Raw genomic sequence first — 17,568 nt, 5'->3', positions numbered from 1 at the left:
CCTTCTCTATAGTGGTTTCACACCTGTGGCTGTGGCTAGCACTTTTTTGTCATCTAGTTTCTGATGTGTTTTCAGTGATTGTGCGATATCTGAGAGGAATTAGCTGAAATCCAAGGCTGGAATTTGAGAGCTCACTCTTGATTCGGTTAAAGCCAGAAGTTTGGCACTGAATATGGTTGCAGGCTGTGCGATACGAGTACTGATTCCTGCACGCGCCCGCAACTTCTGAGATACAGCATCTCTGTCTTTTTAGGCAGACAGGCAGCTCTGTTTCAGTGCCTCCAGGAGGTGGAGAAGTCACTGTGTCCCTGTGTTCCAATGCAGCAGCTCTAATGGCCTACTTTCCCTTTTTAGAAATGGTCACCCGCCTTTGAATGTCTTTGAATTCGCCTGGCTTTGGCATCTGGCCACTGGATCCTGTCATGCCTTTTCCACTAGATTAATGAGGCCTTTAGTACCAGAAATACTCCCTTTGTAAGCTATGATTATATCTTATGATACATTTAATAGAGTCCAGTTCCATCTTTCTGCCATAGTTTAGACCACTCAGCTTAAGTCGTTGTGCCTTGCAGCAGCCTGCATCTCCATCTCTCCTTTTTGAAGTGGGGGATAATGATTTGGAATGTCTTGCCTCCTCTTTTTCTGTCATGTGTTTAATTTACAAGCCGTTTTATGCCAGGGATCCTTTCCTTATGATGGCTATGCAGAGTTTCTGGCCCATAACAACTTGACCTGTACTGGGGCTTTGGTGTGGTTACCAGGATACAAATAACAGAATCAAAATAAATACTTTCTAACTCAGAGCTTGCTGTGTTCCCCTCAAGTTTTCATTCTCATTCAGTTAAGAAAATAGCACATTCCCACAGTGCTACTCAACTCAAATTAAAAAAAAAAATCATAATATAAATCATATTTGTATGAATAATTTAATTTCTAGGAAATGCATTAGGGAAACCCGTTCAGATAAAGTTCCAAATTTGCAATAGTAATGATCTGAGAGGAAGAGATTGTTTGCCACGAAGTAAATTATGCATTAGAGGAGCCTTTTAATATTCTTATTTAACACCTAATATTGATATATTCATTGATCTACAGAAGCTGCAGTGCAGTAACATGCTAATCAATTAAAAATATAATTAAAATGAATGCTGTGTACAAACCCCAGGCCTTGTGACAATCTATATGTGTAGATACAGCCTTCCATTTCCTTGTGCCTCCACTCTGCAGTGACTGATGCTATTTTAAGAACAAAAGAAACTTCTCTGGGCATAGAGGTTACAGTAAACAGAGTCATTTGGCTGTTAGTCTGTGTTGAGCTGCAGCTGATGCATAGCCTCCATTAGCTCTTTTTAAATAAGTCTGCTTATGGTTTGGCCAAGTATATAAAGAAAGGCCTGGAAGGAAGGACATCCTTCACACCTATTGCATTCTCCATCCAAATGAAGACTGTTCAGTTATAGGGCTGAAAAATGAGCTGGCAGGGCCAGACTGCATGCAGGCAGCTGGGTTTTCATCAGTTGTAGCTGGATCCTTATACCTGCTCTGTACAGGTAGCATTTTAGAACAGGTGAAAATTATTTCCAGCAGTTCTGAACCATTTCAGAGTGACTCTCAAATGCTTCAGCTTCCCAGAAAAACAGCAGCGCTGTCTAACTCACAGGCACAGCATGAAGCTGTTGGGCAGGGTGTCTCTGTGCTGACTGTCACAGCACGTGCCCGTGGGCCAACAGATCCATGTAGCACACAGCTGCTGCTCCTCTGGCTTCTCTCAGCATGCAGGGAACCCCCAGCAGATGCTCCCTGGACACAAGAAATGTCAGTGTATGCTTCTTTGTGCTCCCAGAAGGTGTGATTTCTGTTCTTTGAATCTTTACTCCCAACAACGTACAGACTGTGAAGCAGTGCTTCTATTTCTTCTGAATGAGAAAACATGTGGAGAGCCCCAGTACCGCAGCTTGCACCCCCAGCAAGTAGCACAGAGGGAGGGCTGCCAGAAGCACACTCCTTGGCAACACAAAATGATCAACTCATAGCAGCTAGTGTAAGTTGTATAGCAATTTTCTCATCTCCGCTTTCTCTGTAGACCTGGAGTTCGTGTAGGTAATTTTCCATTTATAAGCTTATGCATTTGAGGTTCTTCAGCAACTAAAATCCTTGCCAGACCACTCATTAGACTGTGGTAAGAATGTTGAAATATTGCAAAATGGTTGTGACAAGGATCTGCCCATCCTGTCCTTCACTCAGTTTCCATCAGAAGCACACCACTGCTTGCTAAGTTGCTTCCTCTCCAGTTCTTGTCTGGCAGAGTTTTTTTATGCTTAATCACTGTTCAGCAGACCTCTCAGTCAGACTTTGTTCTTGTAGCTGAAGCAATAGGTAGATCTTGTCAGATTCCTCTGAAATATTCATATAATTTAGTGAGTGTGTGTATTTGCAGGGGCATAAAACTTTTAAAAAGCAAATGTGGAAATATTTGTTTAAAATAAGAAATTTCCAGTGCAATGTCAGTAAGACCCAATAAAGTTTCTTTTAAAGCAAGACAATGTTTTTGTCCCACTTGTGGATAGGAAGTGTGAACTGCAGATTTATTGGAGATGGTTTCAGCCCGACAAAGTTTACATGTTTTGAGGCCATTAAAGTAATTTTTTTTATTTAACCAGTTGAGTCCTACATCCATACAAGTGAACAATGTGCAGCTCAGTTGCTGCTGGATGTACGCTGATGAGCACTTCTGTCTCACTGGTCAGGTTGGTTTGTAGGGGTGTGTCTGATTGTAGTGTTTTCCAAGTTGCCCATTCCTCTTGGGCTGATCTTGCTATCTTTAACACATCGGGCCCAACTTAAATGACTTTGTGCCATTTTGACCTTTTTTTTTTGCCAAAAACAGCAGTGAAAGCCCCCAGACAATCCATGCCCCAGGATTTAAGAGAACTTGTGTAGCTGTCCTTCCCCAGCACCACATAGCTCTTGATGAGCCCTGAACTCTGAAACAGAGTTGGCTACCGATTCAGATTATATTCTTATTTTCTCTTTTCCAATGGCCTGTTGCAGATGGGAGAGAAACCGGCAAGGTGCAGATAATCTCACATTTTTGGGTGGGGGTAATTTTGCATGGGTAAAATCTGTTTTAATGTGAAATAGGGAAGAGGATAGGAAGCAAGCTTGTTCTTGCACCTTGTATTTTAATCTGGAAAATCAGAGCACTTATCCTAGGATGTTTTCAGTCTCGCCCCTCTCAACACCTTTGGTATATGTCAGGGATGTGCGGCAGTCTGTGCCTACATTCTGCTCTGTTATGTTTCATGGGAGAAGTTCAAGACATCCTTTGATTCTGGTTTTGAGCACAATATTTATGGTCAAGTTTGCTTGTAAAAAAGAGCTATGCCTTTCAAGGTTATTTTGTGGCTTTTTTTTGTGTGTTTATGTAGAGTTTTTGCAAGAGTATCTTGAAGAGTTTTGGGGCTCTTTCTTTCAGACTGGTTTGCTAGTAAAGCTGATAATAAATGAACTGGGACCTAAGCAATACTTTTCAGTTTTTATCTTAACTGTGAGACCAGTGAGCTACCTCAGGGACATTAAATGCAGATCCCTTTCTTGACACAGCTTCTGATAGACAGAAATCTGATTAAAAACAAGTAAAGTGCAATCAGAAAAAAAAGGTTGTCCTTGTCACGTTTGCCCAGAGTTCAGGTCTGCTTGGGATATTATTTAACAGCCAAGCTGGAATATTTGGTCACAAGCAGACAGTTTAGGTGGAATTTCCTTTCATTTGTCATTTGGTGTTAGTTGTTCCTGCTGTTTAGTGGTTGCACAGAGTGTTGTGTCATCCCTAGGGCCCTGTTTTACAAGTTCGCTAAGCTTAAGTTGAGGAGTTTTCCAGCCAAAAACTATAGCTGAAAGCCAGGGTCCCTTGAAAGAACATGATAACAAATAGGGATGGATAACCTTTCATCTGCAGCTTACATTCTAAGTCCATGTGATTTTTTTTTCTTTCCTGTCCTCCCTCCTCATACACCCCCGTGAGCCCTGGTTTGAAGTCACCCATATGAACTGCAGACCATAGTTGCCTTACCGGATGCATCATGCGTGTGGCTCAGATTTGGGGGTGGGAGGAAGGTGGGGGAAGATAGAGGAAAATGGAATGAAGTGCTGGAAACAGTTTGCCCAACTCTTCTCTTGTCATGTGTTTACACCTTTTCCTAGTGCACTGATGCTAAGGAGCAGAGTGTAGGTGAGTGTTCCAAGAATGAAATTAGTAACTCGTCCTTGAAACTGACTGCATGCAGAGTTCTGAGCGAATTTCTGCGGCATCCAGGTCTATCACAATTACTATACAAGTTTCTGTGCAGATCTCTGATCTGGGTGGTTTTATCTCAAGAACTGTTGAGAACTGTCAGGATCCCCTAAACTGATGGATCTGCCTCTGCTTTTTTGGATTTGTTTTGTTTGTTTCTTTTGATTGAAAACTTCAAGACCCTGCTTTGATGCTGTGTGATGGGAAGAGCGGATATTTTGTAGCTGTATTGGCTTTTATAGAGGGTGATGGTGGCGGAAAGCAGAATTGATTCTGGCAAGGGTAAAAAAAAAAACCCAACAAACTAGCCAACAAAAAAGGCACAAACCACTCTCAAAGCTCAGCTAGAAATGGCAAGCTTCAAGCAAAGTGCCATTTAAAAGATGACAAATTTTACCCTTTCTTCTTAACGGTAGAGAATCTAAATGGTTGATGTAGTGACTGAGATTGAAAGTCAGAGAAATGGAGAGGTCATTTGGTGAGATAGCTAGGCAGGCTGGCTGTATGAGACATGATGGGAAATTCAGATAAGCATAAGGAACATCTCTATGTCTTCAGTAACCACTTTGTTAGGAAATTTTAGTTTTCAGATTGATCTGCTTGAAGATAGTTATAGGCTGTCCTCTAGGATCAGGGCTGTGATATGTAAAGCCACTCTTGCCAGTAGCTAGTTGCTTATTGTTCTCTGATTCATTGGGTTTTCATCCCAATGGGTTGTGCTTGTTTGTGTTAGCCTCCAGATTGCTGTTTTCAACTAGAACTAGATCTTTTCTGTGCAAAGAATATTATAGCAATAACAACAGCAAAAACTTCATGGAAAACTTTCTTCCAGCTCTTAGTGGGAGGATTGATTAATAAATTTTAAAGTGAAAATGGAGCGTTGTATAGGTGGTGAGGTGAATCATCTTCTGGGAGAGAAATTTAAGAAATGCTAAGGGATTTTTGGGAAATAATTTCCGATGAAAGTGGCTGTACTTTCTTTTTCTAAGCATGTCTACCTTGTAATTTAACTCTTCTGGCTCCAGATGACTTGAAGCTTTAGGGAGAGCTTCTTTTCCCTGAAGAAACAGTTACTGGTACAGTAAGTTCTTTCAAAATCTGAGGGAAAACGAAGTTTTGCAGAAGTCTTACATGCTTATGGTACATAGTGGGTTTGTTTTTTGTTTGATTTTTTTTTTTTTTGCAGGAGTTTGTTTGCATATTTGTTGTTTGAGGAGTATGGGTCTTCCTTTCGTTCTCTAGACTCTTACTATCACTGTTCCTTATCATCAATTCTGTAGGAACAGACATTTTGTCAGGTCTGGTTAATTTTCACAATGATTCTGAAAGGCTGAACAAGCGTAATTATAGGCTTTTACTAACTCCTTTTCAGGTTAAGCTCTGGAACAGTGTCAGCCCTATCGTTCAGACTGGAAGGAGGAGGTCTGGGTTGGAAATGGTCCCAGGAACTCCCACGCATTGGGCTGATGGGAGTCAGACCTGTTATCCCTGTGCCAATATTGGTCTCCTGGGGCACTTTCTGCATTACTGTCAAATAATAAATAACTTCCTTAGCGCTATGCTGCAGTGACCATCTTAAGAGAATGGGAAAACCTGTGGCTCACAAAGTGATAATCCAGTCCATTAGAGCAAAATCACCTAAAAGAATATCACAAAGTTTTAGAGGATGAATCTGAATTCTTCTCATAAAATGTCTAATGACCGTTGCCAAAACAACCAGCTTAAATATCCCAATAAGTTTTCTTCACTGTTAAATTCCCAGATTCTTAACTTTTAAGACATTATTGTATGCTGTAAGTAATACTTCTATGTAAATGCTGAGTCAGCATGGACTCTTCTCTAGAGGAAGATGTTTCTGTGCTGGACCCCTCTGTTTTTGAACAACTTGGAGCTCCTAGCTCTGATTTCCTAAGGAATTTGTTGTTGCCTGTGGAAGTGAAATACAAGTTATACTTCCCAAGCAAGTCTTCATGTTCCTCCCAGATATGAGAAAAACTTGTTTGCTAACAAATTGAATTGTGGAAGGCAGGAGGAAGTAAAAATGAGATTCTTGGCCTGGACTTCAAGATCTTTCTGTTTTTAACATTACAGGATGTTGTGATTTTAACTGTTAGCAGTGTGGATGCCATAAGTAAGTCTGTGGTTTATTTTGATTTGTTTTACATGTGGGGGTGACAGTCAAAATAAACTCTGCTAGGATTAAAAATAATTGTGCTGGAGCAATCTGCCTTGGTCCTCACATAGTAAAATCAATGTTAGAACATACCAGGATTAACTAATGAAATAAAATCCATGTTGGCAAAAGAAGAGAATATCCTCTTTTCAGTAAGTATAGCTGCATCTACCCGTTGCTTGATACCAAACTTGAGGATTTATCCGATACCTACGTCCAAGAATTATCAGTGTGTGTAGATTCACCAGCAGTAGCCTACTTTTGCTAGCTGTGTAGCTGCTCTGTTTATCAACGTGAGCCAGGCCAGGATTCTGTCCTTTTACTTGGCAGCCTAAAAAAGCCATGTTGCTCTTCAGTGCCCTTAATGATTTCTGACCTGATCAGGTTTATGCTAGCACAGATATAGCTGATCACCACCACTGGGATTGCAGCATGGCCTCTAAGTGCATGAACAGGAGTAACTGTTGAAATCAGTAAGATCACGCGCTACCTTCATATCATGGTATTGAGGGAAGCAGTGGAAAATTCTCATTTTTGCTGTAGGACTAACAGTCTTCTTCAACCATAAATTAAAGGCTGTCTGCAGCTATTGTTGCAGATTAGATCTTATGTTGAATTTTGTATGTTTTGTTGTATATTTTTCTACTAGTTCTACAGGAAAACATACATTCTCAGACTGTAGATGTCTTCGTTGCTTCCAAAGCAGAAATCTGTTGCCTCATATGTTTAAAAACTGGTTACAAGTCTTTGGTTTCCTTTTTTTTCTGGAGGGGATAAACACCTGGTTGAATGTAGATTAATTTAACTTACTAACTCCATAACAAAGCTAAAATCTTTCAAAAACTGTGTTTGAGAAGTAGGCCTGAGATTATTTTTTAAAAACTATTTTCTAACATTGTGCTCCAAACATCCCTATGAATTACAGAGGCAGTTGGAATATGTTTTCAGGTGTGAGTAAATGTAAATTCCTGCAACGAAAGGAGGAGAAAATGTTTTGGACAGAGACAGTTTTTCCATAAAGAACAAACAAATGATTGTTTTTATACATGTTTCTAGGAGAGGAACTGAAACTCTTCCTTAACTTGGATACGGTGACAACAAGAAAACTCAATCCAAATGGACACTATATCTAAGCCTACCACCCAGGGGAATTAAGACAGAGCAAATATCTCAGCCACAGAATGTACTCCCATGAACTTTAATTGCACTCAGGCCTACATGTACATTTTATTTACATATTAACTTGAGACAGTGAGACTATAAAGACTGCCAGCTAGCAGGACTTTTTTAATCTAACATCATGAGATGCAGTAAATGCACCTAAATATTTTAGTACCTTATTAATGTCGTAGCCCCTGGAAAGGTACAGCAAGCCTCTGCTCTAGGGAGGTGATGGATTCTGGGGACTGGGTGTGAGAGAGGAGATGAGAAGACCTGCTTTCTGTTCCTTGGTCTGAGTGGTTTGGTGAACTTGGAGGGCTTGTTTAATTTCCATGTACTTTTGAGAATTTTGGGGGAAAATATTGTGTGTTAGAAGGGGATTTGTAATCCCTCTTTAATATTTGTGCATGCAAATTTATCCAGAGCTGCCATCTGCTTCCTTCTACAGCACCTGAATTATTTTCTCCAAGTAACTGGGATCAGGTATAGTTAATGCTATTGCTGACACTCTGAATTTGTGTAAGAAAAGTCTCTGCAAGGAACTCTGGATGCGAACACTGTTAGAAAATTTCTTAGATGAGTGCTATCACAGCTATTTAACAGTATGTACAGAGGTAAATATGGTTAAAATGTAGTAATTTGAAATGAGAGTGGGTTCTAACCCTGGAGCCCAGAGGACTGCATTCTAGATTTGGCTTTGTTGCCAGAAATCAGACAGGTCTCTTAAAAGTGCAAGTGGATACCTTGGGCCCCTGTGAGACAGGGTTCGACATCTCTTGTCACAGACAGTGCTTGTGCATCCCCTGTCATTCTTCTGATGCAGCTAGTCAGAAAAGAGAACCTACAGAAAAAGTGACCCTCTGATTTTTTTTCCCCTGTGCCTATTTTCTTAGCTGACATCTAACCAGACCCGAACATGTGTAGCTTGTGAGCTTTGGAGGGGTAAAAGCACTGATGCATCTTCACCATCTTCTGCCTCCCAATTACACGCATGCGTTAATCTACTCAGAAGATCACATACAAGAAGAAAGACAGTAATAGCTCTTTCCAAACTAAGGGGTAAAAAAAATACATGGCAGAAGGAGTGACAATCCAAGCAAAAACCCAACATTTTGCCTCTGGCAGTCAGGCAGGTTTTGTGAGCTTTTCCCATCCCTTGGCCTTAAACTAACTAAATAAATAAGTACATCAACCAGCCTTATTAACAAAGACTAGGAAGCTAGTGGTTGTAATAATATTCCCCCTTCACCTAGAGCAGGGGTTCTATTCTATTTCCTTTCACGTATATGGCAAAGGTCAGCTATTGAGAGCGACTTGTCGTTGCTGCTGTGAGTGTCTGTGTCTCTCTATTACTAGCTGCTACCATTTCAGTCCCAAGTGTTTATTTTTTTTAAGGCTTCAGCATCCTAAGCTTATTGGGAGGAAATATATCAAAAAAGCAACCCACAAACAAGGTTAAACGCACAAATAAAGATGGAGAGAGAAATAGAAAAGGGAGGAGAAGAGGGGAGGGGGGGGATCAGTCCAATTTTCTTTGGAGACGAATCGCATTGTTGGGGCTGTCTGGCAGTGTTCCAGGGCTTCAATTGAAAGCGAATTTCTTTTATTGAATTCCATCCAGAGATATCATAACCTCAAAAGGCTACTATTACCCAGAGGGTTTCACATGAAACCATCTGAGCGTGACTTTTGAAATGCAAGAAGTCACAATTGCCATTTGACAACATGGGACCTGTCAAGGCCCCTCTTTCCATACAGGCAAGTTGTTTACATAATCCTTCCAGTCCCATCCCCACCCCCATACTGAGGTGAAAACTCTTCCACTGATGGACTTCTTTCCTTAGAAGGTGCTGTCAAAGCAGTAATAAAAAAAATTCCAGATGAAGTCTGTAAAACCATCCCATACCTTGATGAACGAGACTTAAGCATCAGCTTTCTGAATGCACAATTGGAGGAGAATTGAAAAGGCAGCTGGAAGACTTCTGGGTTTCTGTGAACCAGTTCATTCTTACTTTTGTAAACAAACCATAAAAATACAAAAATGATGTAGGCGGTCAAAGATCAAGATATTGGAAAAAGGAACAAAAAATGAAACGACAACCTCAGTGAAACCAGAGGGCAAAAGAAGACTAGCTGTGATCCTTCCAGTTGGTGTATCAGTATCAGGCACTATCAGCTTCTCCTGATGATAGTGAGAGTGAAACAAAGGTGGCTGCCACGGGCAGGGATTGCTGTCATGTACCTTTCCCCTTAACAAGATGAGGTGGAGTGGCTGAGGACGGGCAGCATCATTCCGTATTGGTAGGAGTCTTCGTGAGTGGGTTCTGAAGTTATCTGCTTGTTTCCTGGGAACTCTGACTGGAATCCATAGATATTAAGATAGCATATGTGTGCGTTTGCATGTGTGTACATGAACACACATTTTCAACAGATCACATTTTGTCTGTGGATAGGCGCTCTGCCCAGAGAGCACGATGTGGGGTAGTAATGATACTCCCAGACTTCCTAGGAGGTTTTGATATGAGAGGAGTCAATGTATGGGATGTACAGTGCTTGTCTTTTTGCTGAGAGCAAATGAAACTAGTAAAAAAATGAAGTGGTCATGTTTTGATAAAAGTTGCACTCAGCCTGAGTTTGTCAAGAGAGTGAAGAAGTCTGCAGTGAAAAGAGGAGGAAGTCATAAAGCATGCAGTAGGCAGGCTACATAAAACAGTCGGGGGAAGCAGATGGAAATGAACTTGAATAAGATCTGGTAAGAAAAAAATACATTAAAATGGCATGTGGGAGAAATCGACTGAAAGCCTAAATGGAGTATAGTGTTTTCCTTGTGTGCAGTCACAACATGGAGTCCTTGGAGGGATGGGGGAGGCATGGGTTGACAGTGGTGCTGTAGTGGACAAGCTTGCTCGGAAGTCTTTTGGCAGCAGTTTGAAGCTGGCAACAAAAACAACAATCTGCACTTGGACTGCACTATGTGGGCGAGAAGGTAGATGTCATTTATCATTCACTGCTCAACAAAATCCCTGGTGGAGATGAAAAATCCCTTTGAAAATGCCTTCTAGGATAAAGAAAAGAAAAAGAATGGTAAATGAAACATTTGTCTTCAAGTAGGAGAGATAATATGTAGGTGAGATAGTGATCAGCTTGAATTCCTCAGTACGCCCACAAGCTCTTGTAATTTTTGTGCAACAGAGTGTGAGATGAAGACAAGAAGTTTAGTTGATGAACACTTCACAGAACAAAGCATTTAAGAGCACGGGTGGGACAGACTGGTAGGTGACAGATGAGTTGTAGATAGGTGGTGGAAGTACAAATGTTTTGTGAAAAACAATGGAGGGTCCCAGAGAATGGTAAACTCCAGATGCCCAAACAGCCTAAATGAGTTGTTTCTTGCTTTCTGCTCTGCCTACAGAGCAGCTCATATTGTAGAACTACCGCAACTTGAAAAGTGGTCTCAAAACTTTCAAATGTGCTCTTTCAAACTTCCTGTGTGAGAAATTAGGCTGACAGACTGGAAAGGCTAAAGCAAGTAGAAGGTAAAAAGGAAGTGAGACTCTGGTCATTTGCCAAACCAAAAGGAGGCACTTGGAAAAGAACACCTGATGTTTTGGGAATGGAAGAAGGCTTTCTTATAAGGGTAAAAAGAATTTAAAAGAAATCATAAAAATGATATGTGCTGAGATTCTGTTGGCAAACCTTTCTCCAACATTGTGTTCCCTGTGTAGACAGTAATTCACTAAGGGCGACTCAGAGCCAGCCTGCTACTCCAGGTCACTCAGAGGCATCACAAAGAAAACACGAAAGAACACTATGCAGGAAAAATATGCCCTCAAGCAGTAACAAATTACTGATGGTAGAATGCTTCCATATCTTAAGGCTCCATTAAGAGGCTTTGGAACAAAGACTTCTTTAAGACTGTTGCAGAAAAAGAACTGCTGACTGCTGCCTGTAACTACAGGGATGCAAGGGCAGGCTGGAGGAGCAGCATGCAGAACTGCAGTCTGCTCAGGAGAAAGAAACTATACGTTTATATTTCATAATGCTGAGTTGTAACTATCACCTTAGAAGCCCAAATAAATCCCAAAGTATAATAACACACAGCAACAGCACAAAATATAGGGAGTTGTGGTGCTTTGGAGAATGGAGGTCTGTGGTTTGGTTTTTGTGAAGTGCATCCTTGTCAGCACTAGTACAAGTATTAAAGCAGAAAATGAGTTAACTGATTTAGTGACAGGTGCAAGTTTGCTAAGGGGTGGGAGCCTACAGCTGTTAGGCATGTCAATCCCACTGAGGTTCTGTCTTCTGACTTCATACAGCAAGGATTGTTGTAGTTAAAATAATAATAAAACCCCATGGGTTACTTTTTTCCTGTATATTATGTAAAGGTATTGCACTTAAATATGATTTGTGAGCATATTTTTGTCACCAAAAAATACCTGGCAAATGGAAGAAAACAGATATTTTCATATCATATTTGTTATTATTAATATATTAATATACGTCCCACTGTAATATGTTACCATTGCATGCGTGGTCTATCAATGGTCAACAGATGAAAGCTGAAACATCATAAGGCAGTGCAGTAAGTCAAGCAAACTCAAATAAGTGTTGATCTGCCTTGAAATTGGATAGTTTTTTCTGACTAACCTAAAAGAAATAAATAGGAATTTCCTGAATGAAAAGTTTGTTTTTGTAGAAACTTCTTCTTTAACTTGCAGGTCTTGTTGGAAATTTCCCAGCCACACGAGAGCAGTGTGATTAGATCTTGGACTCATTAAAGCTAATAGTGTTTACTGTAATTTTATCTGATGATCCCACATATCATGTAGTGTTTCAGCAGGTGCTTGCTGTGGCTCAGCTGTATGTACAGTCCAGGTGCTGTCTTTTTGAACTGGTTGAAAACAGAAAAGAAGAGGTAATTACAAGACAGGTCAATAATTCTGTCCGTGCATGTGGCAAGAATTCACTCATTTGTATGTAAAACCCACCTGGTAAATACAAAATGGTGTTCGTCTGCCAAGTCCTTCTGGATGTAGGCAGAATGCTCTCACTTCTCCTTCATTCCTAGACTGCTGCAGAGCTTCTTTAGCACCAGAAGGGTTAATAAAACAAGAGGGAGAACCCTTACAGCTGGCGCTGTGCAGAGCATCCCTTCTCTTTGTGTGTGAGTGAGAGAGCATGGCTCTGTAACAGCAAAACAAATGCTCTCAGTCCTCTATTGCTATTCAAAGTGTAGCACCAAGCCTCCCTGCACTCTGCCTGTGTGCTGGAAGTGGGCATGTTGCAGCTCGGTCAGAAGGCAATGCACTTAGTGTATGTGTCCCAGGAGATGCAGAAAATCAAGCCGCTCAGTGCTCTACCTCCTCCAACTGCTTGTTTTCAGACAGGTTTCTATGCACTGCATGGGGCCTGGTTTGTGTCTGCTGATCTCAGGAGTGAAGTTGGCTGCTGATTTCTTGTCTGACAGTGCTGGCATGGCACTGTCTGCAGAGCTTCTTGATTGATCAGTCATGGCTAAATGAGTGTAACAGTTCTTGGTGGCAGTGGTGGCTTTTGTGTGATGCATTTCTTCCCTTCAGATTTTAGAAACTATTTACTCTCAGAGGTGAGGATGAAGCAATTAATTTTGAGTGTTGTAAAGCTAAGAAAGAAGAGAACGCTGACTTATGCCTATCCTTAGAAATCTTTCATCAGAACTTCTTTGTATTTCTTGATACCTGTCTAAGTGATAAATCTGTGGTAAATGGTACTTTGAAGCACTGTTCTCTCTTGCAAGATGAAAGGTTTCTGTCTCTGGACTGAAAACAGCAGTTTGTTTTCCCTGTTCATTTTGTGCAGGCGACCTTCTGTTTAGCTCACAAAACGAAGATAAATACATGGGTGATTGCCACATTTGGGAGTGATACGAGCTGGATCACTTCTTTTCTGAGCAAGAAGTTTATATACCCTCTCTAGTTTATAGTAGAGAAATACAGTTTGGAACTGATGGTTTATAAGGGAATGGTAGGCTTTCCTGCTTGTACAAGAATTTCTCATTTGCTGGAATACGGGGATTAACTCATCTTGCAAATGTTGTGGTAGCACAGCAGGTGTCAGCCCCCAAAAGTGAGAGCAGCCCAGAGGATGGGAGCTTCAGAATATCAGCATTTCTTTTTTTGCTGTTGGAAATAGGCTGAGCTGACGTAGCTCAATCTATGGCAGAGCCTCTTTGGTGTAAGTGGTCAGGTTGCAAAAGGTAAAGCCATAAAGTGAAGGAGAGCAGTAAATCTTACAGTTGGTATTGTGTAGAGTACCCTTTCTGTGGTCTAGGAGAGACAGCCTGGGCTTGTCTTAGCAAAAAGGCAAACAATTCATTATTTCCTTTCCATCACCACTGTGCTATCAAGAAGAGAGAAATGTGTGTTTTGTAAAGCGAAGAGCAGCGCATCTACAGACCTCCTCTCAAACACAGTGTGTGGGGGCGCAGCAGCAAAAGATATCTGAAATAGTGCTGTGTTAATGCTTCTTGCCTGCTGGCAATATATGCTGAAGTAATCTCGAGGTAAAACAATCCTGTAGGAAAGGTGGTCTCAGGGTGGGAAGGGGGCTCTTAAGCCCTGGCCTGGATGAGCCTTCAAATGGAGCCAGGAGACACGGCTTTGCACTGAGCAACACATGTTGGGATCTGATAAAACAGGATTCACATGGAGTTTCATAGCAGCAGGTTACTCAGCTCATTTGATCATAATTCAAGCCATTTGTGTAACTAATTATGCTCTCAGATGTTTGGCAGAACAAACTAATCAGCCGTTTAACAGCAGCACAGCTTCTCTGTGGCTCAGTGCGGATCCGAGGAATTCTGCAGTCAGAGATGCAGCTCCCATCTCTGTGCCTTTGTGTTAGCTGTGAGGATCAGTAACCTTTCAGCAGACCTACGTCTGTAACAAATATTTCAGCAGGAAAAAAAGTGCTCAGAAAAAGGCGTTCTTGGTCAGTTGTTGCACATCTGGTTTAATGTCTTTACGGTGAGGCACTGTACCAAGTCAGCATGTGTTCTGCTAATTCGGAAACAGTGTGAATCAAATAGGCTCGTGGATGAATGACCCGCTATGTGGTTTGCAGGTTTTGTGATCTCTCATGCTAATCCAAGGCCACTCTAGGTTAAACAATCACACATAAGTTGCCTGAAAGATGAACCTGATGATACAGTCACAGTAGCTGGTTTTCAGCTTTTATATTTCAATCTCTCTGTTTTTTTTTTCTTTTTGTTCACTGATGAGACCTACTGGCCCTTAGTAGCACGGTTCTATAGCCCTGATCCTTAGCTGTTATTAATAGGTGCGGTTCTACGGATGTCAGTGCAGCTGCTCTAGTTCATACTTGTAAGGAATATAGTTTCCAGATGCATTTAGAAACCCAATTTCTTGATTTATTTAGGGCAGAACTAAGCCTGATAAATGCTGCTTCTCTCTCTCCGAAGGCTGAAAACCACCATTGATATAAAGCACATAACTGTATCAATAAACCTCTGAGCAGGTTGAGGGAGGCTTAGGAAACTGGCTGTTACAAAGGAGTTATTTGTTTTGTTTCTTAATATCTACTTTAATATTAAGTTTCTTAACATACACTTAGGTCTCTGAAAATAGTATTTACAGTGAAGGTGCTGGGTACATTCCTAGTTCCACAACCGCAGAACTATTATATTAATGCTATTTCAAACACATCTTGTAATGCTGTGTTACCTTGTCCCTTGAACAAAACAAAACACAGGTACAGTTAATAACAACTTTTGATGAGAGCAAGATTACAATGAAGAGAAGGAATAAGGGAGATGATCTAGATGTTTCATTCACCACGGAAGCAAATCTGTCATTTTGTAGGATAGTACGTTTCCTTAGTTTCGAGTTTCAGAATCTTCATTTACGTTTCAATGTGATGTAATTGACATAAAAAGAGGAATGTGTTTCCAATAGAATTAAATTCTCTGAAAGTGTTTTACAGCTGTAAACAGAGGTGAGGATGATTTTGTTTGATCTCTGATGCACTTACTGGGAAATAGCTGCCTCCAGAACCTGAGTACACTTTGCATACTACTCTTTTTTGTTAAAGATCTCATTTTTCTTTGTGTGCTGTGGAAGGTTGTCAGATGCTTCTTTGAGTTGTACTAAAGAGCAAAAAATCTGCCCTGGGAGCCAGGATCTCTCTGGCATTGTAGCAACATGGCTTCCACATACTGGCACTCTGCTGTTATTTTTCAGGTAAGTTAACAGGTGGAAAGCTTTCATTGGCATGCATATCTAAGGAGGTAGGCCAGTGCATTTTTTTGTCTCCCACTATGGAGGAAAATAGCTCAGAAAAACACTCTTTTTACTTGCTTGTGTCAAAAGCTAACATATTTGCCATACAGAAGGCAGCTATGTGCTTTCCTCTACATATTTTGCACTGTGACTCACAAAGCCTAAAACTGGGCACAGCCTCCTCATTCTCACTTCAAGGTTCTCATCCATGTATAAATAATGGAAAACCACATACAGGAGCCCCTGGACCATCTTCCTACTGACACAGCTGGAGTTTTGAGATGGCTTTTTCTATCCGTCTGTAGCCAGGACCGAGCTGCATAGGATAAGTCTTTTTTTCTGTTTTTATTTCTTTTTTTCTCCTTTCATCACACCCTGACAGTATATATCTCTAATAAAACACTCGTGTGCCAGCTTTTGTGTGAATCACCCTGTCTTACTTTATTTCTTCTTTATTTTTCCCTTTTCTCTTTATTTCTTTTCTCCTGATCTGTTCTCTTCATTTGTCTGTGAATACTACAGCAGAGCTCTTTTCTCTGCTCTAGTCACCCCTAGCCCATAAAATAAACTACTTTTAAAAGGGCAGGTAAGAAACAATAATAGATGGTCTAATAAAAGGTACTGAGTCTTCCTGCAAGCCTTCCTTCACTTCAAAACAAAACAGCAGTGTGATAAAATAAACAGCTGTTGCCATATATTTTGCTAAAGAATCCTTTCTCTTTCCCAAGAGGTGACACAGTTACGGTAGCTTTGAATTTGGTGTAACTGAAGAACTGACCTTTAGAGCTCTTAGTTTGGAAAACGATCATTCTGAGATGTTCCTCTAAGTATTTTCTACTGACAGCTCAGCTAAGAGAAAGGAGTGAATATATATATTATTATTTACTCACCAGAACACTTTGTGATCTTGCTTGCTTTTCCCAGGTTCTTTCTTCCTCTGGGGTAGATTTTGCAGAGGCAGAAACAGGCTGTAGAAGAGCATTTGAGTGGAGAATGGGCTGTGTGGTTTCCCCATCACTCTTGTTATTGAGCTGAAGCTGTGTCCACATCTAGCTCATGCTTAACCTGCCACTGCCACCATGTGAGAATAGCACCATTATTGGCTTCCAGAGCTAGCTTGAAATAGCATTCTTTTTATTTTATGTAGATCTAAGAGTATACCCTCAGGAAGAGAAAACACTGTTTTTAGTTATGTATTCATAACAGATAGGAATTCTGTGTATCAATCACAGCATGAACAAGGCTTACAATTTTAATATCTGTTAACAAGCCAAGATAAACAATGTATTTGTCAATTGGTGTTTATCTATGCTTGCTAATATGTATTGATTTCCCTTTTTCCAGGTTCCTACTGTGTCTCAGTTTTGATGTAATGATTGAAAGAATGTTTTTGGAGGGAATGCTTTCCAAACCAGTAAGTTACCTGGAAATCTAGACTCTGGCACTTTGGCTGCATACTGCCTGCTAGTACTGAACTTTTATTAGCTATCACTAAGCTGAAGCAAAGCCTGCAGATCTGTGGTACTGAGTACCTCTGCTTGTGACATTTGAGGCTTAATTTTCCAAGGACCTTCATACCTACTGTCAGTAGCTGGTCTTCCCAGGATCTCTCTTCTCTGCTTTGGTAAAGTGACTGTGCTGGTGGAGAGCATGGGAAACAGAAT

General features: G+C 40.8%; 1 long non-coding RNA gene across 1 annotated transcript in view; it reads left to right on the top strand.

Annotated features, from left to right (window-relative positions):
- The window catches only part of LOC121110483, a 32,731-nt gene extending 15,414 nt beyond the window's left edge, over window positions 1-17,317 (top strand). Inside the window, exon 3 of the long non-coding RNA XR_005858512.2 lies at window positions 17,249-17,317. This is a non-coding gene — a long non-coding RNA (uncharacterized LOC121110483). The remainder of the gene's footprint in view (window positions 1-17,248) is intronic.
- The last annotated feature ends 251 nt before the right edge of the window (window positions 17,318-17,568 follow it).

The sequence above is a fragment of the Gallus gallus genome, chromosome 3 (genome assembly GCF_016699485.2).
Source record: "Gallus gallus isolate bGalGal1 chromosome 3, bGalGal1.mat.broiler.GRCg7b, whole genome shotgun sequence".
In the NCBI taxonomy this organism is placed as follows: domain Eukaryota; kingdom Metazoa; phylum Chordata; class Aves; order Galliformes; family Phasianidae; genus Gallus; species Gallus gallus.
Note: the sequence above shows the minus strand (reverse complement) of the source record. Positions and strands in the feature narration are given on the sequence as shown.